The sequence below is a fragment of the Trichoplusia ni genome, chromosome 4 (genome assembly GCF_003590095.1).
Source record: "Trichoplusia ni isolate ovarian cell line Hi5 chromosome 4, tn1, whole genome shotgun sequence".
In the NCBI taxonomy this organism is placed as follows: Eukaryota; Metazoa; Arthropoda; class Insecta; order Lepidoptera; family Noctuidae; genus Trichoplusia; species Trichoplusia ni.
This window is the reverse complement of record NC_039481.1, coordinates 15,064,233-15,091,050: the sequence shown is the minus strand read 5'-3', so window position 1 is coordinate 15,091,050 and position 26,818 is coordinate 15,064,233. Positions and strand designations below refer to the sequence as shown.

Sequence of the window (26,818 nt, the reverse complement as noted above, 5' to 3'; positions counted from 1 at the left end):
TAAAGAATTTAAAAATATCTGTCGATTTAAAGAGACTTTCGTATTGAAAGCTGTGGCTGTTAGATTTCTGTGGATATAAGCAGGCCCCAAGTTTCCTGTAGAGTATTTGCTATCGCAGGAGGCTCAACCGTTAGCGAGCTGTTGAAACTGTACATTAATGAGGGTAGAACTCGCTTGTAATTGTGATCTCTGCTATATTATGCGGTCATGTGGTTTCCTCAAAAGAGGTTTTACTGTTTTTGACTCACGATTAGCCAACTTTGTGTTTGTAAGGTACTCTACTATTCGTTTCATATTAAATAAGGATTTGAAACTTCGTTGTTATGAAAATAATGCAAATTGTTATACGCTTCTTAAAGGAAGTGGTTTTCGTCCACACCTAATAAAATACATAATATATTTGACATTAGGATCTCTTGGGGCTATTTTTTTAATAAACGGACTGCGATGTCTATATAGTATATTTATATTGTGACAGATGTAATGCGATATTTATTTATTAAATCATGTTATTCAAGACATAGGTGAAGCGAGGACGGGTCGCTATAATACTAATGGAATGTGTAGCCTGTCGGCCTGCGGAAGTAGGCTCAAATGAGGGAAACAGGTTGCAGAGGTGTTCCCAGCGAAAGATTATACACACCTTATACTTATGTCTACAGATCTTTGAGATGCAATAACTAATTTCCTTGGAAATGCTTGGATTTCTAATAAAGTATGGTATTCTAAATATGGCTACACATTATCGGTAATGTTATGCAGTACCTTCGATTTTCTGAATCGAAGATGCGATGACCACTCACAATGATTTGCGATAAAACAATAGAATAACGCATTCAAAAGATAATATACGGCGCTATTTAAAAAAAGAGAGAAAAATATTTTTGCTACTTACAATTTTGTTTGCAAAACTTTTCTCGTTTAAAGAAAAAGAAAATGACACTTGAAATAAAATCTTTTTTGACCTAGGGTCACATTTTTAATATACGTCATTACTATAGTGAACTTGACATAATTCCCATGTCTGGTCACTGCATGTAGAGCCATTGTCCGTTGAGGCGTGTCGACGTGAATTCTTAGCTATAAATATGTATACTGGTCAAATAATAAGTATTATTACGTATTTATTGCATGTCATACGTATGTGGTCAAGCACCGAATTGTTAGAATTGGGATGGTGGCATAATAATGACAGATTGCCAAAGAAATGCCACCACATACACTACGTCATAGGTATGCCAAATATCATTTGCACTTTTATTTTACTCAGTCTATTTTTTTGAAAAAAATGTCAAAAAATAATATAATATATAATATTTTGTCCAAATTTCCGTCAGACTGTAGAAACAACACCTTATAAAATAGAAAAAAACCTTATTCATTCACAAAACGGAAAATCACTGAAACATATTACTAACATTCAAAGCAGACGCAATGGTTGAAACAAGCATGTCACGTGCCCGATAAAAATCAACGACCAGCGTTCCTAATACAGATGTATCATTCCGTTTGACATTCGCCGATGACAACGTATTAAAAGTTTAAGTCGCCGATCGACTCTTGAAAGCACCACACTCACAACCCTGGAAGCGAGATAGAGCGCTACATAACGTATAGAAGTCTCTCTTTCTCACAACTGCTACGGTAGAACTAGATGATTTGATGGTAAGACCACGGGACCGAGATAGTGATTTATGTACGCACGCAGTCGTTATTCGCTTTTATCGATGGTACTCGACTAAACCTAGTAGGCAATTGCTAATCGACTTTTACTGCCAACGGATATTCAATGATGACAAATCGAATGCGAGCAGCATTTTCAGTCATATTAAAGGTTTTAGTTGCTTTCTAATTTATTTGTTGAAATTTTCAATCGATGGAAAAGATTTATATAGTCCATTCAGGGTTTATTTTAATCAAATATAGTCTATTCATCTAGTAAACAATCTCAAAAGAGCAGGCCTCTTACTTAAGTGACACTTCGACAATCGCTATCATATTCAATGTATAAAAATGACAGATAAAAGTTACGAAACGAACGAACGAACACCTTAGGAAACGAAATTTTATTTCAAACTTTGGAGCATTTTCTATTAACTCAAGTTCAACTCATTAATTATGACTCTTATTTTGATTGCAGTTTTTTTTAAAACAAAGTAAGTTTTATTATAAAATTGCGGTGAACTCGAAAACTCAAATATTATAATCCAGTTGCTGAAAAACTTAAAGTTCTTAAACAAAATATTTCTGTAAATGTAAATAATTTTTAGAATTACAAATGATACTGAAGTATAATTTCCCCGTTCTTATTCTCGTAACCGGCAACGGTGCGGGTATACGGCACCGGAACGGTTATGGTTGCTGTGTAACCGTTTTAACGGGGCGAGTAACTGCGTAAGCGCAGCGATGATGTACGATGCAAGAGCTAATTGTAATTACGAGTACTTGGTGCATAGCTTGGTTAAAAATAAGTTTCGGGGAAACGAAAATTACGTTTGGAATGAAACATTTTTGACTTAGGGCCACAATTCAGGAAAATAATATTGCAATTGTTTTGTAGGAGAATATCCATTTCTGGATTAAAAAATTTCTGAAACATTCAAGACACATACACGTGTCAATCTTACTTTTCTCTTCGAAAGCCAGATGTACAAAAATGGTATCAAAGCATAAGCCCCCAGTGGGCTTCTGGCGTGTCCCAGGCTACCATTAACTAGACTTGGGAGTCCAACGTTCATACCACTAGACTGCCTTAAATAGACCTTAGGGTGTCAAAAATATTTAATGATTTTTGACCGAATATCGATACATTAACAAATTTAAATTCACCACGATGTGTTGTCCTCTCTATCCGTAAAGTGTAAAGTAGAGCAACAGAGAGACATTTGATAGTGGTTTTTAAGACGTTTTCAGACATCGGTGGAAGTCTTAATTCAAATAAGAACATTGTTAACAGGGTGTTTTAATACTGACTAAACTATAAGATACGGTTATGATCCTACTCAAATATCCTCGAATTACTAAATATAAAAGTTAAACTTTTTCCTAACGCGTTTATAGAACATAGTATGTTTGAAACTTAAGCTTGTTTGTATTTATTATATCGTTACAGCTTATTTAATAGAGGCTACCGTGATTGTACCAAGGGTTGTAAAATATTCAACCAACGTAATATACCTACCTCTTTAGTGGTAAAGAGGTTTTATTAAGCAGTTTGTTCGTAAAACTAAACAACTTTATTGAGATACTAGCAGTTACCGCGGGCCCGCCGGGAACATAAAATCAAGATAAAAACTATAATTTGTTTTAATTCTGGTTATAAACTATGTGTGTACCAAGTTCTGTTACAAAGTGTCATACTAGGACAATTCCTCCACCCAAGCTTCTGATTTTTTTGGCAATCTTCTGTATTTGCGGTTTTAATGCAATTTTTCACATGGTCATCAGTCCGCTTGGAGGAAAGCTCGAGAAAAGCGCGAAAAAATTACACTATAGAGCCCGGATTAAACATTATAACTCTACATTGTAAATAATAATTTATAGACTGTGGATAAGTTTACCATGATTAAATTACACACTAAATTACCATAGCCACCTAGCTCCCCGTTTGTAAACAGAAAACATAGGCTAAATAGCTCCCTTTATTTATGTAATATCTTCATTGAATAGTATTACCTTAACGTGCCTTAATCGTAATAAAAAATATTACCAAATAACCAATAAACTAAATTTCATCGTAATCGAAGACCGGGAAGTGGGTCAAATTAAGATTCCAAGATTTTCTTACATACTTACAAGTGAAGCTAATAAAAGCGTTTTAAAAAGAAAGTAAATGACCATTCTTTTTATGAGACAAGATAATAATGGCCTCTGTGAGCAATGGTGACAAATAAACAGCCATATAAAAGTTCAAATTCATTATTCTATGTAGTACTTCAACAGTTATAAGGATAAGTTAAGAAGACATATTTTGTGACTCTACATTTAAATGATTGGGGACTTTTGCATGCGGCTGGGTTATCAAACTATGTCTGAACCTCTGGGTGAAGCGAAGAAGTTCTCACGGCGTTATACAATATCCCAGTTCATTCTAATCATGTTCCTTTTAAGTTTATCTTCAATTATTATAAGGTAAATTATTTTTAACGATTTAATAAATATTTATTCATAAGACTCATCTTAACGAAATTATTGCTGGATACAATGTATAGAAGAAAAGAAGATGTCTGTTGAAAGTCAGTGTCACTTATATTGACAATTATGAGCAAATTTACTACTTTTATAAGTTTATTGAGTGTCGTAACTTCGAATTCTTGAGTATATCTCATAGTACCATAATATTAGCTATATTCAAAACAAGTTCTTCTTGCCTTCTAAAGACACGTACGTACATTTATTACAATGTATGAATGTACAGACAGCGACAACAGTTCCTTAACATTATAATATTAAAAATGGTCCACAATGCAATCATTCACCTAAAATAACACAGTATAAGGAGTAGGAAGGAAATAAACTTAGGATACAAAAAAGCTAGTATTATAGATTTGTTGTAGTTTATAAATCGTCGTTTGATTATTGACTTTAGGTGCTGACTGTACCTAAGTATGTAGTTTCGGTAATGCCTTCGTGACGTTCCAAAACGAAATTGTATGAGTACGGAGTGAACCTCAATTATAAAGGAATCATGCACAGTCATAGTATCCATTCGCCGTTCCGTTATACCAATGACATGATGACAGGGCGATGCTGGCTGACCAGTGTGAACTCGACCTTACGTACTTAACATGTAAAAAGAAAAAAAAAACAATGTTTGTCTAATGGGTTTTGAGATGCAGACGAGTCTGTGATAGAATTCAAAGATTCAAACTTCGAAAATACAAAAAAAAGTTTTAATCATTAATAGCAACCATGTAAATGCAACTTGGCGATAATAAGTACTTAAATTAAATTGTAGAGTTGTTTTAGATAAAAGACATTTTAATGTATTTGGAAAGTGACAAGTCTGATAAATACGGGAGCCAATAAAGTCAATAATTATTTACGATATTGTTATTAATAATGTTATAATCACGACATTTTGATCCCTTCACTGCGTTTCTAACTAAAATGTTATGCGTCAATAAAATGTGTAATAACTTCGGACTGGAACTAGTTTGTTAACTGTTTTGACTTCGACAATGTCCTCGTAAATAATACACATTACATGTACACGTACAGTCACGGGCAAAAGTATTTTTCTGAAGAGATATTATGAAAATAATAAAAAAATGAATTATAAACATACATTAAAATGCTATATTATATATATTTTTCGAGAGACTGGGTTATTTAAGGATTATTGTTATAACGTTAAGTTTGCATTGTTCATGTTTGTATACCCAGGGCAGGGATGGATAGTTCTTGTTAGGTGTGCCTTAATTCTTCTGATTCAAGTTTTCGAAAAGGCTTCTGCGTGTTGCACCTCTAACGTTACGTTAGCCTTTAAATAGGGCTGAGTTTCTGGTTATTTAAAAACCAATAAGGTAATCTACTTTCTTTGTGTTTACTATGACCTCCCTGGTATACAATTTTGTGCCCGTCTATACCCACATAATAACTGCAATTTGGCTAACAAAGCTAGGACCACTTTGGCTGGTCACAAATATTTCCATGCAATTAAATATTCATTACACGAACTGCCCGCGGCCACATTTTCTGTCATTAAGGACACATGAAACTCTACTTTTTACCCGACAACATTAAAAGGAGGGTAATGTTTTTGTCTATAATAAAGTCATTTCATGTGAGTCAGACCTCCAGGCGATACAACTTGGCTAACAAGACATTCTCACAGCTTTTTATGAACAGTTTCCGTCTTGCCCAGATACGGAAGAAAAGTATTAGGTTACAAGCATTTATACTTGTACAAACCTATTGTGGACGTCGAACTCAATAACATGGGGTTAGTCACGTGAGAAATTATGAAATGCTGTATAATACTGTCTGGTCTGATGTCTTTTGATTTATTCACCGTTTACTTTTACGAATATTCAATTTGTAAGATAACCCCTCAGTTGTAATGGATAGTTTTGCATTACTTGGCAACAAGTTTGAGTTCGTTTTTTTTTTCAATGTTTGACAGAACCTGCCAGTTGCATTACATAAATTACATTTGTGTTTGGACCTCCTTCGATCTTTTACTTTTTTAAAGTTTCTACCAAACCAGCCAACATTACGTTGTTTAGACACACATGCATATGGACCTCCTTTTTAGTCTTTACGGAATCCTGTAAATAGTTCGAACCATCCAAAACTGATTCCGTTCACCATTTAAGACCAGCCAGCATTATTAAGAGGCCACTTTCCCACGTCTTACTATCGTATGACGCAACCTTATGCTAATTCACGTTCACAATAGATGTTATCCGTATCCTCGCAAATAATTGCCTTAATAAGCGCCTTATAATAATCAAACATATTACAAACGGATTGAAAGCGATGTTTTTATTGTGGCATTGTGAGCTCCCGCCAATGCCAATTGCCAATCAAGTTTTGTATATTCGATGACGTTTATGTTATTGAGTGGTGTACAATAGATTTGTAATTGTTTTTAAAGTGAGTCGTGTGAAATTCGTGTAGTGTGTACCGTATGAAACAATCGGGTGTTTCCGAAATATGACGCGTATGGTTTTACATTCGTATTGATGTGTGATGTGTGTCATTAGGTTGTGATTGCTTGATATCATTAGTGATCGAAGATCAAATGAACTCTTCTTAATTAAGTTGATATTTTTTTTATAGGAGTCGAAAATATTTTGGACATCTCTTTCTCACGCCTCTATTCATGCCCACGTTTTCCTACTGCATTCGGAACATTGATAGCTTTTAATACGCTATGAAATGTACATCGTCATTCAAATTCTGTTATAAATGGTATAAAACGTCAATAAAATTCAAATTCATCGTAATTATACCTACCTTCGCATTGAACGTGGGAGACAATGTGAGGTTCAGTAAAAAACTGTACTATTCAGCCGGTGACGGCATCTGCCGGCGGGTAACCGGAGGCTTCGGGTCAATGACCTCCCGCCCCCACCACTTCCCCTAATTATCCATCCCCACTAGCGCATCTAGCCTTGCTGCGGTTTTAGACGATTTTCATGAAAAAACATACCTGCCACAATAGCGAGATTGGTAAATGATTCATTTTGATTTTATGCTCAGATGTTGTTTGTCAGTTTGTGATCAATGCAAGACCAGTTTTACATGTAAATTTTAGTATAGATTGATCAAGTACTTTAGAAAAATTAAGCATTGTTTGGATTGGAAGCAATAATCCTAATCAAGTTACACTAAGTTGCTATCAAAATCTGTGAGAGAGTTCTCATATCAGAAACCAAATCGTCACTAAGCACTAACAATTGAAGATCGTGTTAAACACACAAATATTAAACGCTACGTTTGAAAGATACAACAACGAGCGCATCATTTCGATTCATTTCCCATGGCATCTGGCGTGAGAAAGATTTCTATCCTCCATCGCCATTCATTTTTGTGCAAAAACCCGGCCGTGTTCGGAAGCACTCGCGGAAAGGTCACACGAGAACTCGCGCCTTCTTAATTTAAAAAAAAGAAATGGTAGCATTTCCCCTCTGCCAGCATTTTTTTTGTACGGATATGTAGGTGGTTGTAAAGTAGGTCTGTATTATTTTCGATGAAAACTTATTTTATATCAGTAATCACTAAAATTAGTCGTTAACAGTATTAATATAAAAACAATAGCAATACATTTAAACATACAAACAAAATAAAGAATATATCATAAAATAACATAAATCTCCAAGATAATAAAATCCAATCACAACAACAAAATTATAAATCAAAATATATTGTATTAGATCAAGTATAGAATTTATGGTTTGAATTTCTAAGTTGAAAACAGTTAGTTCATAATACAATGGTTATCGGTTATGGGATCGTAGCGTAAGCCTCGGGACAAAAGCTTTGAAAGTACCACCGCGTCGGCGCCCGCGCACCTGAGATTTATTGAATGGTAGCGATCGTAATGAACCACTGATTTGTTGAGTAAAATGTATTAAGCCTTTATGGTTTGTTATTAAATTAGTTGTAATTGTGACTGGTGAGGTTTTAATTAGATAACTGTTATGTCGCTTTCAGAAAGCTTAGTCTCAAAATCTTGGCATGATAACTTAAAAGAGCTAGGTAATTTACTACAGTATTGATTATTAGTATGAGGTACATTTTAGAAGATTGTAATTAATGCAAACTTTTTGCTGTGTGATAGAGTATCCTGGAGTTCAAACATGGTAGCAGACACTTACAGAAATCATCTCTTTAATATAAAATTATGTCCCGATTAGGCACCAATTTCGTCGTAGAAATTTTCAATGATATTTTATATTGTTTAATTCCGGAGCACCTTTGGCGTAGTTTCAGATAGGATCTCAATATTTATGTTGAGCTGTGCTACGAAATTATAAATCCCTTACAATGGTTCGACAGTTGATAATAAAGCTTGTTCGACAGATATCAGATGAGCACAATAGGCCGGTATGAGGTGGCGAGTGGCGACTGGCGAGTGCATCACAATAGCGCGCCTACCGTCACTGCGCCTGCGCGATAATGGAGCGATAAATTCCAATTTTGAATTAATGACGTTTAACTAGCGGTTTCGCGCCTTTGTGTTGTTGGGAAATTTTAGAAAATATTGCTGTCTACTATCTATGGTTGGTGGCCTATTCTTATAGCGGAAGCAGTGTTGTCTCGATCATTTTCGGTTTTTATGACTGCTTTCTTAGTAAATCGTTAGGCACCGTGAGAGTATACTCGTAATGGAAGTAATAGTTATAAGAACCTATTTTTCAGAGGTGAATCTTTCTACTCGACGTATAAGGTTACATATGTTTTCATAGAATAATCAACTGGAAGAGTCACTTGAAACAAAGAGAGAGAAATTATCTGACATATAGGTCCCTATCCTAATTCCCTGGAACCTTCTTGCTATTCCTTTTAACTAACCTGAACAATTTAGGGTTAATCAAAAATCTTAAACACAATGTTTTCCTATAGCTGTTGCAATTTACATAACTATTTGAGCGAATTTATTAAACAATGGCCGTATAACTTAAATATTTACATATAGTCGCGTGGCGGTGTTAGTTATACGTATTACTATGTCGCTTGTATTCTTGTTTAAGTATTAAGAAAAACTATCAATGTTTGATAGAGTCAAGAAATTCAACTGATGACGAATGTAATGATATTCTTAAAAAAATTACCCACGGCGTTTATTTCAAGTAAACATAGTTTTCAGTCGAAACTATTTACAATGCTAAAGTAGAGCATATTATTAATTTTATGGTCCAACTTCAAGCACATAGTCACCGATCAATAAATTAGCATGCCAAGCCCTACTAACCTTACCACAAAGTACTGACTACATTAATTAATACATTATTTTCTTTTGTTACAGAACTATGGAATGTTAAACGAACCAGCTCCAAATTTCTATATAAAATGGTAAGTGTTTTAAATTATATTTCAAGATTATTTTAACGTAGAGCATACTCGCATAGCGTTTATTTAGAACACGGCATTCAAACTCATTTCTTAAATGTAGACTCGACATTAAACTTTTTTGTGACACTGGCCACTGACAATAAAAATTGTTGTCGTACAGATAATTTAAAATGAGAACACAGAATTGCTGGCCATTAGATTTAAAAAATATAACCATCTATTGTCAAATGTTTGCTTCAAGTTTTGCGTAGTCATTATTTTGTTGGACACGTTTTAAAAGGTTTTCAGTTATTAAAAGTAAAATAAAGTTTAAAGGCTTTATAGTAGTGAATTAGAACTTCTGTGACATATAAAAATACTGTAAGGTTAAGGATTCAATACAAATTACTTTTAGAAACAAAAAAAATAAGTATTAAAGAAGTGTTACTTTTATGCCGCGTATTACAACTGATTCAAGTTTTTAACCAAAAATGTTGAATAGACGAATAATGCTTCACAAGAATGATAATCGCGGGACATGGTAATTGCCATGACGTGTATCCGAACGTACCTAGTCGTCACGCAACGATGACTGCCCCTACCACGACACTTTCAAGTTTAATTCCGAAACGATTTCATTCCCTTCTGCGCTATACATCGTTGAGGTCAGTCGTTCGTGCCAGTGCATAGTGTAAACTTGTGCCGCAATGGATTGAAAACTAGTTTGAAATGAGTTTGTGTGAACTAAGTGCGGTCTATGGTAGTCTAATCGAAGTCCAAGGTCTTTCGCTGTGCTGTTTATTTCAGTTGATGTAAGTAATTTTGAAAGAGAATAGAATATTTTAAGTATTTAATATTTTTTTAGTTTTTTTTACATTCTTTCAAATAAGTACAGTAGATCTTTGAATGTAATACTATCTTATTAGATTTACTCAATTTACGTTAATTTTAATTAGTTCTTTTCTCGGTGTATAGTTTCTTAAAAGTAGTTATTGATAGTAACTCTAGTCATACCTAAATAATCAGCTAAGTTTATAATTTTTAACTTGGTAGACCTGAATTCTGAAAATTGTAGAGTTTTATAACTGTAACATCTATGCCTCTGAAATATATTTTATGGCGTAGATAAAAGATTACGTATTTTAATTTCTCTACTTCTTCTTAATTGTATTAAGATTAACAACTTTTTGTTATAAAAAAGTAGGTAACAATTTCAGTGAAATAATTTTTACCTATTTCACAGAGAAAATACACGAATGCATGAATATTCAGCAATCAGCAATATAAACGCTCAAAGTGCATATTTTAGTAAATTATTACACCGACCAAAGTTCAATATTATACTGAGTAAGCAACCAATTAAACTCAGTAGGCATAATTATTTTATTTAATGTACCAAAGCAAGCAAAAAATATTTCGTAATGGCTACCGTCTGAAAAAGAGGAATAAATTATTCGTATGAAAAATAATCTTAATTGCACACCTTACTGATAAAATAACGCAGTCAAAAACAACACCTTTAGCTTAAGTATTTTTTTTATACCACACTTAATTTTACCACTAAAAGATTTTTTCGTAATGTAAGCAAACAGCACTTAAGAATATCGTGTTTAAATAATGTAGTATTAATTTAAACCTTTAATAATTATGGCGTTATTTTAAACTAAAGTCAAGTTAATAAGGAAAGCTTAAAAGTAAATTAATATCGTCGGCTGTGTTCGGACCCGGCCGACTTCGACATTCGATATTTGAATCCCGTTCTCGGATTGGCGCGCGTGAGGTCGATGGCTCATCTATAAATGCTCATATCTATTATTTTAGAAAGGAGACCCTACAGCTATAACTTATAATCGTATTGTATTACTCTATTGCCAGTCGTAAAAATGTTTAATTTTATTAAAAATAATTTACGGAATCTTATTACTAGACTCCCGCGGATACGTAATAAATGTATCGCTTAATTTGACAGGGAATATTTACTCTCTTATTTTATGTTTTCTTTTTCACTGATTCCGTGTTAAATTCATAAGCTAATGATATTTGTTTTAAACGACCACCTGCTGTGTTCCAGCAACACATTGGTGTAGAAGTATCACATTAAAATATGAAAGAAATCGTCGATTACGACTCACCGTGTGTATAATATCACTAATTTTACAACTTATACAAATAAATGTGTTACGCTGGACAGTTTATTTTTTTAACGGTTCCTGAAACAAGTTTTTGAAATTTAAATTGTTTTTTTCATACAGTAACACAATTTTTAACAACGCTAATTTCTTAACTAGTCCACAACAAAATGAGGAAACGATGATATAGTATTCCAATTAATCGCGCAATGATTACCGTTGGCCGGTTAGTGGTTACACCCACCGCACATATAGGGTGCGTCCATTAATCAGCCTTAGTTACACGAGTTGTAAAACATTAATATTCAGCTAATAGTGACAGCTACTAGGCGAGCTGTAGCTGGTAATGCCAGTCCGTCGGCGGGTTTTTTGCTTGTTTTCCTAGATTTTTTCCACACTGACACTAGACGTTGCCTATGTGTGTCAATGCGGTGTGGCCAACATTACTCCCAACTAGTTCTCGTGTAGTTTCTAGTTATCATGGTAATTGAGTTTATCAATGCGGTTACGTAGAAAGTTTTGAAAACCTTGAATACGCGACGTATTGTTGTATTATATTATTTGTGCGAATGTCCCCTTATAAGAACGCTCATTTTTCATTTCTTATTCTAAAGAATTGCCTATCACATACTCTTTATAATACCAACGCTGGTCACAGCAGCCCATAATTCATATAAAAATCATGTTGAAATGTTTAAAAACTGGTCGCTGTACGTAAGTATTATAAATACTCTTTGTCCAATGTCGAATGTATTATTATTCAATAGGCAACCTTGAAAGACCCTTTTATTACTTAAGTAACCATAGCATAAAAATTCACACGTGCGCAACAGCATCTGTCTTGTAATCTTATAGTAAAAGTCTGTATTCAAATAAATTCTTAAAAAGGTGATTGCTAAGATCAGCTGCAGCATCTAACGTATGATACAGGATGCGTAAGAACCGTTGTGTAATAAAAAATAAATAAGGAGGCACGTGTGCCGGGTGGGGGGCGACATGTGCCTGCGCAGGTGCGCGCGCGCCCGCCCGCCGTCTGTTCCCGAACTACCGCCATTTACCTTGAAGGTCGCAGATAATACTTAACTGGGAAGACGTACTTAAATAATGAACGTAATACTGAAACTTTTAAACACGTAAGTACTTACACACCCTTGACTTACAGTCCCTTAATCGATTAAAACTAATTTTGAAGGATTCGAGAACATTGAGAATGGTTGACGTTACTGATAAAACGATCCTGAACAAAAGATTTCGTTTGAACACCTTTCACGTTCTTAATATCAGTATTAATCTCAATTATATTAGTTTATTCGAGAAAGCTGCTAAGTTGTAAACTTTGTACTTTACAACCTTTGCGAGAACATTAACATTATCATCTGCCCGAGGCCAGCATAGTTTGTAATAGGGTCTGACATAGACACCGTTATGTATTGAGAAAGCATAGCAATAGACATTATGGTTGAGTCAAAAGTATTTGTATTCTTGTCTTGCTTTATTGCTTTGAGACGAACATTTCACTTAACTTTGCGCTGTTGAATTTTCAGTGAACATTTTAATTTGTGACGTCATTCTGTCAGATGATAACGACGTATACCTCTTAGTTAAATATGTCTATATTTGTTCAGGATGCTATGATAGCAGAATGAAAATCATCCAAGCAACTAGCCCTCTTAAACTGGCCTATCTAATCATATTCAGTGATTCATCCAATAACAACAAACAATAAAAATGTAACATATCTATATGAAAACGGAATTTAGATTATTTTGGAACTGGGGAAGAAAATTTCTATGAAATAACTGTTTAGTTAATTTATATGATCAAGTGAAACACGAAAGGACGTGACAAGGTTCGTAACTTGACAGGACCACCTCTACGACGCATGGTCGACAATTAGTAATATTATACGCGTTGGGAATTGTCCACATTGCCTTGTTCAATTATTTGAGCTTTCCTCTCACTCTTACAATAACACTGTTGCAGTAATGGAAAGGAGATGGTGCATTATTCGGCTAATGCTTTCTTCAGCACTGGCCCCAAAACAATTCATTCAGGCTCTGTTTCCTTTTTCACATATTAAGCCGTACTTGAAATATATTTCATTGTTTATGTTGTTTTAGTACATATCTTTAAAATCAGTTTTATGAGTATTTTTGGCAAATTAATGTTTTTATTAATTAATATGGCAGTATTTTTTAATGGCATACTTACTTATTTTAATTATTAATTTATAAAACCTTACCGGGTTGAGATTAACTTGATTATAACAATTTGTTTGTAAACATTTAGGTTTGATGGATAAGGTAGCGAAACTAATTAATTTTGCAATTAAACTTTCCCAACACGGAATAACAAATCAATGCATGGAATAAAATAATCAAATTGAATTAAGCTTTTAATAAAAAAATAAACTCACGTTTGTTTCTCACTGTTAATCCAAAAAACAGGGCAATTCAAAATAAAGAAAGCCATAACAATTAAGAGTTATTGAAACAAGAATTTGTTAATGTGGGAACGAAGTTGGAAATTCAAGGAATGCCGAGAGAATCTCCCACATAAAGTTGGATACAATAGTTTTATTGTTATACAATTATGTACAATTCCATATATTTGGACTAAATACTGTAAATACCGGGCGTTCTGTGGACGTTCATGGTAATGTTTGAACAGTGAATCGCCCACAATACCGTATTAGCTCTACAATACTTACCGTCTCCAATTTGTACTATACGTAAAACAAACAAGCTATTCGCCTATTTAAAAATCAATTGTAAAGTCATTGTTATAAGGTTACTTGTTCTCTGTTCGACATAATTCAGGATTTCCTCGCCGCTAAGTGACACTAAATAAACTTTACAGAATAGTTAGCACTTTCATTCGTCAGATCTTTAAGAGGCCGATGTTTGATTTAGAATTTAGATCAATCGGATCAAGTATTTGTGATGTCTTCTTTAATCAGTAGCGATAGAGCGTTAACTGCAAAAGTGAATCAATTGCAATTCATAGCGAAATGTATACTACGTTTACGTGTAGCCTACGTTTTGCAGTCCAAAACAAACTAAAACTAAGTAGGTATGATAAGGTAAAGTATAAAGTAATTATTACTTTATAATTTTAATTCAATTAACTTAAAACCTATTGTTTTATTTATGATTCTGCAGTAATTGTAGGAGGACAAACTTAACCCAAAATTTTTAAGGTCGAGTAAAAGTCAATGATGTAGAGTTAAACAAACTAAAATTTATTCTTCATGTAAACAACTTAAATGGTAATTTCGTGAGTTGGGGATATAATTAATGTGCGTTAGGTCGATTAATGACAAGAAACTTAAGTACTGTAACTATACATCGTCATTGATCTAATTTGGTCGGCTTCATCAGTTGGTACTTGTTGACGTCATTAGAACCCACTTCTCAACCTAATAAGTTTTTCTGGTAGGTAAAACCTCAAAAATGGATTAAATTTATATATAATTAAATTTTCAAATTAAATTTCATTTTTATTTATTTAAGTATTTATTACTTACTTACAATATAAGCTTACAGTATAAAACACCAAAACGCTTATATGCTAGAGAGCTAGACGCTTCTATGCAGAAATCATCAAATTCTCATTCAGGAAAAACATTACATGTCCAGTCAACATCCCTATTATATCGATTACAACACTAACATTGGTTAAGTTGAGATCGGATCTTATTAAGGCCGAGAAAATAAAAGCCGAACGTGACTAATACCTTTATTTATAGAACGTATTATCGTATTACTTCCTGTTTGATAGGTAATTAGGTAGACAACTTGTGGTATATTGTCTGCCTGTCTGTTATTTTGACTAGAATTACGACTTTAATTTTGTAGAGTGCTCTTTATCTGACTTGGACAACTGATGATTTTGATAAAGAGTCTATTTTGAATATTTTGGAGTACAAAAGTAATGCTCGGAATTTATAGATTTTGATTTTTAGTATTTTTATCTCTGTAAGAATCTCTTCTAGAGAAAGAGTCAACATCTTGTTGTATTCCAATTTTAATACATAAAACGTAAAAGTAGACAGTAAGTAAATTTAAATTGCATTCATAGCAAACTGTCACGACTATACATAGACTGCCAATACTTTGAAATCGTTGTACAAAATAAATTAAACAAATAATTATAACAATTAAACTATTAATAATTTTCTTAATAAAATAAAAATGAGTTATTATATTATAAATTAATGAACGTATTAGTTTCACGTTGAAACGATGGGAACCCCAGACAATGGCGAGAGTTGAACCCGGTATGATCGAGAAACCGTGGGACTTGTCATAAGACTACATTATGTTCAACACAAGGACTTTTAGCTGCTCGCTTACAAGACTAACATGAAGAGAAAATTAATTTAAAGTTTAATTAAAACGAAGTTTGTATTTCAACCGCTCTTTTTGTTATTTTCGCAGTGAAAATCATCTACTTATGTGTGTATTGGTATGCTCTGCTTGACTGCCCAAGCCGGTGTCCGGAAGAGGTCTTGAATAAATATGCCAATTTAAAACAGATTACGTTAAACTAAAACCTTTTTCATTTGAGAAATTAAACTAAATACTGAATTCGTAAAAATGCTGCTTAAATTTTATTGAAAAAAAAAAAAACGTATGGCGTCAGATAAACCTGTACTGTACGTTTTATATCTGCATCACTATTTAAATAAGCATCTGTTCAACAAATGATTAATGAAGCCTGTTCAAATATAAGTCATCGTTTAAAAATAAGTATTAAGTGTACGTAAGTAACTTACAGTTACTTTAGAACGGAAAACTAAAGAATGAAGTGTTTAAGTAACGCCCGAAATAATCTTCTGGTATTTTCTAAACAAAAGTTATACGTGAAAATAAATGAATTTTAAAACCACAGCAATATACTGTTTCAAAATCGAAATTCAAACCAACATAAACAGACCCCATATACCCGATAAGGGCCATCAAACCCCCATGCCTAGAAGCACAGGTGCGATGTATGAAATATGAGTGCGGTCTGTTTTATATGTTGTATTGTAATTACTTGTGTTAGCAATAATCGCCGACGTCAACTATTCACCATGAATTTGCATTCATGGAAATGTATTCCTGCGAATTTTAAGCATGTTCCTATAACCACTTAAATCCTACAAACCTATTCAAATCCAAATTTATATTCCTACGCCGCTAGCGATTGTTTAAACAGTATCGATTGGATGCTACGCGTGATATTATTCGGTAATAGTGTATTATTATGTTAATCGATATTAGTCGCCTCCGCTACTGGTAGTCACGATAATTTGCATTTGTAGGTTATACACGTAAACACAGCTGCGTTACGAACTTGTAAAAAACTGTGGTAACCTTCAAAGTTTGTTGTCAAGGGGACATGTAATGACGACAAGTTTCTAGAAAATTTTACGGTCAAGAGCTTTTCCTAACCTCTTATATCAATGAGGCTATGTAGAGTGACGTTGAAAACCAAACAATGAACACTTATCTAACTGCCCAATCTCCGATTCGGTACCAAAATTACAACAAAGCGCTAATTACTGTCATAAATATAATACACTAATGGCCATTATAAGTCGCACACATATACGTACAGAGAACATCCTACATTAGACTCCTTAACAGTAAGACAGTCGACCGTGAACCTAATGCCGTGTGAACGAACTCATTTAGGAGTCAAAATGCTCTCTCAATCGCGTTCGCGCGCTCGTTCGTCTATGGACGTGACTGCCAGGGCCGCACTCGGACGTGCGAGAGGTGCATGCCGGATGCAAGCTAAGTGATGACGTTGCTTCGCTACTTAATGTCCCTCGACGGAAGAAGAGACAGCCCCATTTACAACTTGCACATAGAAAATCGATACGCAACGCATAATGTATAGCGAAACAGATATGGCTTAGTTTTAGTCAATTTATAATCATAATTTTTTAATGACAATCTTCTGTCATCCTCAATGAGCTTTCACTGTGATAGTATTTGCCCTAGTGAATATAATTTTGAATGCATTGGTGTAAAAAAAGTTTTATTATGAGTTTTATAGTTGAGCCTTTACTTTATTTAAAACTACTTATATTTTCTTTAAACATGTAAACAACAGGCACAAAACATTTGTAAATGTCCGAGCGTCCATAAATTCAACTGCAAAACTTTATCTGGTTTTAACACACAGTAAAACTTGTTCCTGTCCAAACACACCCGCACTTGCTGTCAACACATGACTAAAAGCGCATCGAAGATTGATGTAAGCTATGCACCTCTTACCAATTCAAATACGGCCCTGTGCATGCAGTCCTCGCGTGCTAGCCGTAGTATTTTCTCGCCTCGCGTCGTATATCCGAGTTGGACAGTGATCGTACATCAGCCAGCCTGGGACTGGGCCCCGCTCGCCCGAGACTTGGCACGCACCGACCCGACCTGACCATCCTTCTCACAAATAAACCATTACCATCCTTGCTTGGATTTGACAAATGACCGACTCATTTATCAACATGTCAGTACCTATTTTATACTTTTGAATTGTGAGTGCTGATTAATTCACAATAAATTGTCAGCGCTGCTGCCGTCGCGTCGTCTGCTGTCAAGGCGTATTATTCAAGAAATTTTTAAACTTTTTATGAATGAGCATAACGTTAATAATGAAACATTTCCAATTTAAATAAAGGCTATAAAAATATTGTAATTGTATACTTAATTTTGGTCGCGGCGCGGATGTGGTTGTAGGGTCTTGCTTGTTTTATATAAGCCTCCGAAAGCCTTCGGAATCGGAGGCACTGTAATCGATTTTATTGAGATTAATAATACGACTGGGAGTAAAAAGTTTAACTGGCTGAGTATTGAATTGGTTGTATAGTAATAATTGTGATGGAAAAGTCTATGATTATACATTTATTGCTAATCTTATACTTTTTCCGTTTATCCAAATGGCATTTAGATCCATCTAAATCGTTGCTGCTTGTATCAAATTATGACTAAAATTTATGAACTAAAATGAGTAGCCATAAAATGCTGCAAATTAAGTCCTAGTTAGTTAGTATCCTTTCCATCTAGCTCAACAGACACTCGTTCCACCTCAGGGCAAAATTCAAGTACGGCCACAATCGAAATCAAATTTGAAATTTGAAACTGCGAACGTTCTAATCATTCATCGTTTTGGTACGTTTCCCATAGAGTTGCAACACCGTCCATAAAATATAGACCGCCTCGCAGCAACATCGTGACCGCATTCACACGCTCGGGAAGATTACCGCCAAGTGGTACCAGACGAGTGATTGATCGTCAGAATGCGCGCCGAACTCCAAATGAACGGATTACACTTTTGTCTTTGCTATCCGTGTTTTGTTTATAGTTTTAAACGGCTTTTGAAGTGACAGTTGCTTTTTTTTAATTTATGCATTGCTTGGCTTTGGAATAATGCAACAGAATATTTTAGAAACCTTTTTAATTTATGCTGCCTGCACAATAAATGAAACCCTTCATAATACTTTAATTATTTAACATTTTAATTAACATTGAGTTATAGTTTTCATTCTTGTTATCAAGTTGTGCATAAATTGCAGCAATTATTATTGTTTTAGGATTTCTCAACATTAAATTAGTAATAATCTTTATGATCAATCCGTGCAGAGTTTAATTGAGGTCTTAAGGATGGAGGTTTGTACTTAACACCTACGAGTAAATTAAGGGGATTAGTTTTTTGTACTGCGTTGCATGGGCGTTGGGTTTCTTCAAAACGAATGTCAATGAACTTAGCGGGCTTGTAATAAGTAAACATAAATGATATGACTTACAAGTTTTAATGGTAAAAAGACGTAGAAAGATCAGGCGGAGATGAACTAGGAATGAAAGTAGAGTCTTTGACGATGAAAATGTATTAAAAAAATATTACTCTCCTTTAGCTTTAGTCAAATTCCACAATTCTATCCTACTTTTACGAAATTGAGCGACAAACTTAATTCTCCGATAAACTCAGGTCACTATACAACCAGAAAGTGATTGATAGCTTAAAATAACATAAATATCTCCGATGCCGGTTATCAAAGGTTGAATCAAGATACAGGCACAAAATACGACTTGAGTTTAAATCAATTTGCTATCGCCCTCGACCGCCGAAGCTTAATTAATTGGCACTGGAATGTACCGTAAGATATTTAAACGTAAGTTCCATATCTTAGATCCAAAGGGCAAGATATTCTTGTCAATCTTTAATGATGTACTGCATCTTCGTTCATGCTTGATATATTTTGCAATGTTGGTCTTAATCGATTAATTCAGATTTCGTTGCATGATTACTCTTTATTTAGTACTTCCTATATTCATCAAACTGTATCAATCCGATATTTTAACAAGAAATTAAAATAAGAGAAGAAAAATACTTTCGTTCATTTGCAACATTTATAACAAACACACATATTTTGTAAATCTTTTAATAGACAGAAATGTGATCTCAGCAGGCCATGATATTAATTTCTTATCCCTCCGTTACATAATCCAAGTAATAAGCATAGCAGTCACTTAACACTTCGGATGAATCCCGACCTTGATTAGCATGAGAGATAGGCAGCAGTACTCCGTGTACAGTCAGTCACACTGACAGCTGTTTAGAGTACACCCATCGACAAAAGTAATGAACTACATGCTGAACAAGCGTTGGAATTAATTTAAGAACTTAATCCGACGTTGAGATTACGATAGTAGCTTTATAAGTCTATGAAGTGTTTAGTAGTACAAGTAGATTAAATGTGTGCAATCTACTTTTAGATTTCGTATTCGAGCGTAGGTGTTAATGAGTTTAGAAGATGCATGAAAGGTTAGAACGGTCGAATATTAGATTGGCGTTTATAAATTTGAGTGTTGTTGATTGAATGACTCATTAAGTTATAGATTTGACTTGATAGTTACACTTATTTTAAAGTAAAAGAAAAAGTATGACAGTGCATCATTTCGTTGCAAATACGAGTGTTCGAATGCACGCAATAAAATCGTAGATATTCCGTTTATGATTGTCTACTTTCTTTTCTGTCTACCCGCAATCATTGCTGCAATCGTTGATGGATATCAGAGAAAATATTACTCCGACTAATTTCGTGCGCTGGGAAAGTGTAATCGAATCCAATTATTTTGTAATCGGGAAATTTCGAAATGTGCACGTGATTTTGTCGATTCTAAGTAATTGTGGAATCGAAAGCTACGACCACCTCTGTGGTTGTCGTAGCTTTCGATTCGATTCTTTTTCGAGTAAAAAGGGATGACACTATATTGTGTAGAGCGATATCCCTCTTCCACTAGTCCAAGACTTTTATTTTAAATAGTTGTGTTAGGTCCCAGGTGTAGGTCCGAATATTAAGTAATCAATTATTTTGTTTTAAAACGTTGCTATGTCGTGTTAGAGCTTGTCATGCAAATTAGACGTTAGCTAGAATTGGTAATACACTTGCCATTTATCGGTTGTCTACTCATAGTGCGGACATGGTAATTGACAACTCAACAACTGTTTGCAATTTGCAAATTTTGGCATAAAATGCTCCTTTAAATACTATTTTAATTGAAACAGCAAATTACTCGCTCTATGGCCTAGATATAGATAGATATTTTATGAACCTTTTTTTACGATCCAGGCTAAGAAGTAGTCTTTTTAAAGTTATATTATTTCCTGCAAATTCTAACTGTCCTATCTTTTGTTTCAGGAACCGCAAACTTATTACAACAACATAAGTTTCTGGAAGTGTACAGAAACTACAACGGAAAGTAGGTAAGCAATTCATATTTAATGCTAAAACCTAGCGTTAAAAGGATTCTACCACCAACGCTTGTTCTAGTACCTGTGCCAAAAAGAGATGCCACTAGCTTTGTAGAGCACTGCCTCTCTTCTACACCTGCACTCTAACTCGACTCCAAGTGTGTCGTCACATGAGTTCACGACCCGCACATTTTTATGCGCTCGCGCACCTATATGTGAACACGTGGGAATGAGTATTGTAGTTATGTTGCCGTGTTCCAGGAAACTAATGAACCGGTTCAAGTAGTGTTGGATGTTTTTGACAAAGTCGTTAGTTCTGTAGCTTGAGTTTACATTAAAAATGCTTGTAACCTGCTTCAGTATAACAGAATAGGTAGAGAATCTTTTGTTCAAGCCGTGTTGAGGTTGGTTTCCAGCCGAAATGCTCTTGTAAATTATGAGACTTTAATAATATTATTTGTAGCTTTGTGCTTTTAATACGTTCAGATATACTGCAACACTTATTTTGAAACTTTTTTTTTTGACTTACACTTTGTCACCCTCCTTTTTGATTCTCAGCACACTTGCTGTGGTATATTTTTTCTTTCGATAATTGCTTAAGTGGCATGTTGTATACTTGTTAAGGAATACAAGCACAAACGCTCGGTGTAAACTTGGTGTATTCATAACTTTAGTCTTAGCATAAACAAAGCTTTAGAAGTAGTTCTAGTACTAAGATCGTAACTTTTGCTGTACTATAGCTCATTCATTGCTATTAAATTTATGTATCTACCGATCAAGATAATGCGAAATAATTTGTACTAAACGCAATAGTTAATGTGGGTGGCAATACTGCAAATCGTAAGACAATAATTAATAATTAGAACTAAGTTATATTGGAACTAATCTGATTTTAACTTCGCTAATTAATATTGGCTATTTGATTATTATCTGGTAACAAATATGCTTATTTATGAAATAATCATTGCAGAATTAATCTTTAAACATTCGTATTAGGTATTGCAGCCATTCAACTTATATTTGTGTGTGGGTGTTTAAGCATTAAATTGTAATAGTTTTTAATAAATATACACATAGGTCAGTTTTGAAGTAAAGTTATTTTATGTACATACAGAAATTCAATCAATTCTGGCTTTAAATTACAATGACATTTCTTTAAGTTTTGCCATACACGACCTAATCACCAAAGAAGACGCATTCAATTTTCGTCGTGTGCAATAAAGGTCAGGTCAATCAAATAAAAAAGTCGTGGGTTCACATATTATACTACCCACGCATAAATTTTGTAATTTTGACGATAATAATCATATGATTATATGGCTATGCGAGTTTCTATAATACTGAGTAGAATGTGACTATATGGTGTGACGGTAATTCTAAACAATTTTACGTCAAACCATGTAAGTCGATTTGAGTAAATAACCTATGATTGAATGGCACTAACAAGTAACAACACAGTTTTGGTAGAGATAGTAGTATTTAGCACAGAGAGCCTATCGACATCTGCCATAGTAACATTTCTGCCGTTGCGTACGAGAGATGCCACTTTATACCGCATAGTTTTGTCACGCTTACATAAATGCTGAAATGTAATTGTAGACGAGACTACCTAACTCGTTAGTTCTTATATATTTTAAGATTACTAACATATATAACACTTCCTAACAATGACACTAAAACTACTAATAAAATAGCATTAAGTCCACTAACACCATCTAACGTCTTTTTAATACACTAGCAAGTGACTTAACATTTATGAGACCAAATCAACAAACTAACTTGTAAGTGAATGTTCTCCACTGACTCTACATTTCCTCTTAACAGCTCCTTAATACAAACACTTTAAGAACACGATAATAAATCAGCTTGTACTGGCAACACTGTTCTATAGTCTATGGTTCAGGTCTATTTCATCTAAGCTTAGTTTTACTAACAAGGTAATAATTTGATTTAGTGCTGAAAAGGGCTCTACTTTGATGGACAGCTCACAACTTGTTACGGTAAACAAATCTAAGTGGGATTTTGAAGTTTGAATATATTACACAAAAAGAGAATGGATACGTTCATTCTTGTAGAGTTTGTCAAATGGGATCATAAAAAATAATAATGAAATAAATAAATGACGAAACGTGTCTGAATGATGTTACACACATGGTTATTATTCCGGTTTTCAATTAAAAAATACATCAAATTCAATTATCTAATGTAACAAAAATTATCTTACCGCCAAACCATATAAGGTTTTCAGTGATAGTGATGTTACCTAACGAGTAAATCGAGTGGATGTCGATACTCGATGCCGGATTGTCGGCTCGAAATTGGTTGTTCCGTTTGGAAACGAGTCGTCCTGTCGCACCTGTACACACCGGTCTACTCGACTTGCCCAAGTTCACGGCTTCCGGAGCTGGCTTTCGTTAAACACACCTCACTTGCCTTATTCCTAACATTACGACCATGTAGGTTAATAGGACGGTAAACAGAACTTTTTATTACTTCCAATGTTATTACTGTTTTATTAATATACGTAAGCATTGATGTTTGGTCTTCATTTGCAAAGGAAGTGTCGGATAGCAATAAATTATGAATCTAAATTAATTGTACGTTATTTTCGAAAGATACAGAGTTGTGGACAGGAAGCAAAGTGTTCGACTCGTAAATTGTTTACATAAATGGTTGACGCGTATAAATTATTAGCGAAACGAGGTGTTTCCCGTTTCCTCCTTTAATTTCTATATTAAGTAAAAAATACTTTATTTTCGGTTTCATGAATTTTCAAGCTTTTTATGCAGCTCATCCCTACTATGTTATAACGTTTGCTCATATTTTTAACAAGATGTTAAATAAAACTTAAATTTTATTCAAAATTAATTGTGGGTAAAACTAAAATGTGAACGAGGCACATTAATGCTCTGTAGATAATCAGTAATGTGTCTGTTAGCGGCTATTCTCACGCCTCGCTCTCCGGCGGCCATTATCATTACGTGCATTCGTCCGATGTGTTCCCCAAAAACGCTAATGTTTCAGTTCATTAGAGTCAACGTTACGTGTGAAGTGCGTTGCTTATATTACTGTTTATGTGACCGTCTGACGGCCTGCTATCTTCAAATGTGACAGGTAACCGCATTAACGCTTTGGCGCGTTTCTAAAATCGATATTATGTCCAAATATTTTCTTTTTATGGAATTCGAAAAAGACCCTCTTACATTTCGAGCCAGATATTTTGAAAATAAATGTGTCTCCCTCTTAAGTTGTGCACTCTTGACAGAGTGGCTGTCGTTACTTGAATCACCTACGCAATTTCAACGAAACCAAACATGCTAATTTCTATCTAAATTACCTTCGAAGTAAATGTTTACCCGGAATGCAAATATGACAACCTATCAAAAAGTATTTAAAGAAAACAAATCGTGAATAACTTAGAGGCTTTAACGGACGTAGCGTAGGTTTGACATACGCCCACGTGGTTCACGACTGGCCCGTCAAACTGTCTTCGAACAATTAGCTGGTTGCGTCAGAAAAATATCGACGCAGCGCAGACCTATGACCTCGCATCGCTTAGTGACGTCGCTATGCGCTTATACTGAGTGTATAATTCCACGCATTCATCCAACATTGACTTCCAAAGCATTTCATTCAATTAAGATCAAAATTCTTGGCATGTATTTTAGGACCAATTTTTGAAGCGAATTTGATTTGAGCCATCATATCGTTATCGCATGTCTTTTAAGTTACGTTCGGGAAAATTGAAAAGTCAAATAGTATAATTTTCTTTAAAGTCAAATGTACAAGCATGTACAAATGATCATCATGTCTCAAATGATTTAAAAGAAACAGTTTAAAAAAGACCTAGACACCTATTAGTATAAATATTCATAGATCTATGATTGATGGAGTATTAACCATTAATGTTACCGGTATGCTAATCAGGAACAGTTATATCCTATCCCCGGACACTTGAGTCACACAGGAGAAAATACAAGTCCATGAGAATTGAGAAATACTACGAGAATTTCGCGATCCAAATCCTTTATAAGATGAAAATCACAATTGGATATTTATAATATCCCCATAATGTATGTTTCTAAGAAGGGGGAGACAGATGGCTAGGTCAAGGTTTCCTCAAATTCAACGCTTTAAAATGATCTCGTTGAATTATGCATTGGTTATGTTAAATTGTAAATTTTATTCGTTTATTAGCATATGCGTCAACAACTGCAAGAAAAACCAAATTCGCAAAAATGTAGTCGAGACAGGATCACGTTTTGCAGTGTTTGGCCATTATTATAACCCTAAATCAATTACCTGCTGATTTAAATGATGTATAAGTTTATGCTACTACCAAATGTATTCGCTCAATCTTACAAACATTGCTACCTCACAACTAAAAGATAAATATTTCAACATAAAGTTTAAATGAGTATCCAACATGTCTATCACTAACAGTAACTTTCACCGCTTGGATATATTACTTTAAATATCAATAATCATAAATATTTTTACACAAGTCGTAATTCCCACGTCTGCATGTTTTACTAACTCGGAGAGTCATATGTACAGTTAACCACTTAACTGTAAATAGTATTTAAGGAAGCTTTATTCCAAAGTGCTAAGGATGTTTCTAGCATGTTGCTTGAGTGACATTGTGTGGTCGGCTGTACGAAATAAACGATGAAAAACTTCCTTCGATGTACCGATATTTTCTATTTATTTGTTTTGCTATCAATAAAGTAGGATTATGCTAATACACGTATCGTAAAAACAGCTATATCTTTCACCGTTTGTTTATGATTGTATCGGAATGCTGTCAAATTATGTTTTGTTATTGACAGTAGTCTCTTTATGTATTTTGGTAGTACTTTACTAAACATTTGGATAGCTTGATTTGTTATTTTGAGGAAGTATTATGTCCATGTTGTATTTACAAATTATATCATACTAACACTGGTTATAAATAAACATGTAATTTAGTATTTTTGAACATTCATTCACTGTTGTTCAAACTGATGATCAACTAAACGTTAGTACTACTTCTTACCTTTATTTACTCAGCAAGCACTGAGCTAGAACTAACATAGGTTGTCTAACTCAATGTTACTTACCAAGACACTAAAAGCTGTGATTTAAGCCAACTAATCGAGAGCCAACCCCCCGCCTGCAGTAGTCCCCCGTTTGTCGTCCGGGAAGCAAACTTGTATAACCTGTCGCGTCAACTCCTGAGTAATAACCCGACGCCACCTGACAATATCATTTGGTTTTCTCATTTTTTTTCTGTAATATTCGCTCAGCAACTGTAACCAGAGCGAGGGAACAATAGAACAATGTTCGCAGCTTACGCAGGAGCTGACAGCGCGATTTGTAATTACAGTGGTATTGCCGTTACTGCCGCGCGGTTTTATCTAATCTTTCAAACGTATTTTTTTTGTAAAATGAGACGGATTCAATGT

General features: G+C 34.3%; 1 long non-coding RNA gene across 2 annotated transcripts in view; it reads left to right on the top strand.

The window, feature by feature from the left end:
* The window catches only part of LOC113493166, a 32,994-nt gene extending 10,783 nt beyond the window's left edge, over positions 1 to 22,211 (top strand). The window contains exons 2-3 of one of the 2 annotated variants that reach the window (XR_003400549.1): positions 9,476 to 9,522; positions 21,322 to 22,211. This is a non-coding gene — a long non-coding RNA (uncharacterized LOC113493166). Of the gene's footprint in view, positions 1 to 9,475; positions 10,314 to 21,321 lie in introns of both variants that reach the window. The other variant, XR_003400548.1, reaches the window with a different exon arrangement.
* Positions 22,212 to 26,818: the final 4,607 nt, after the last annotated feature.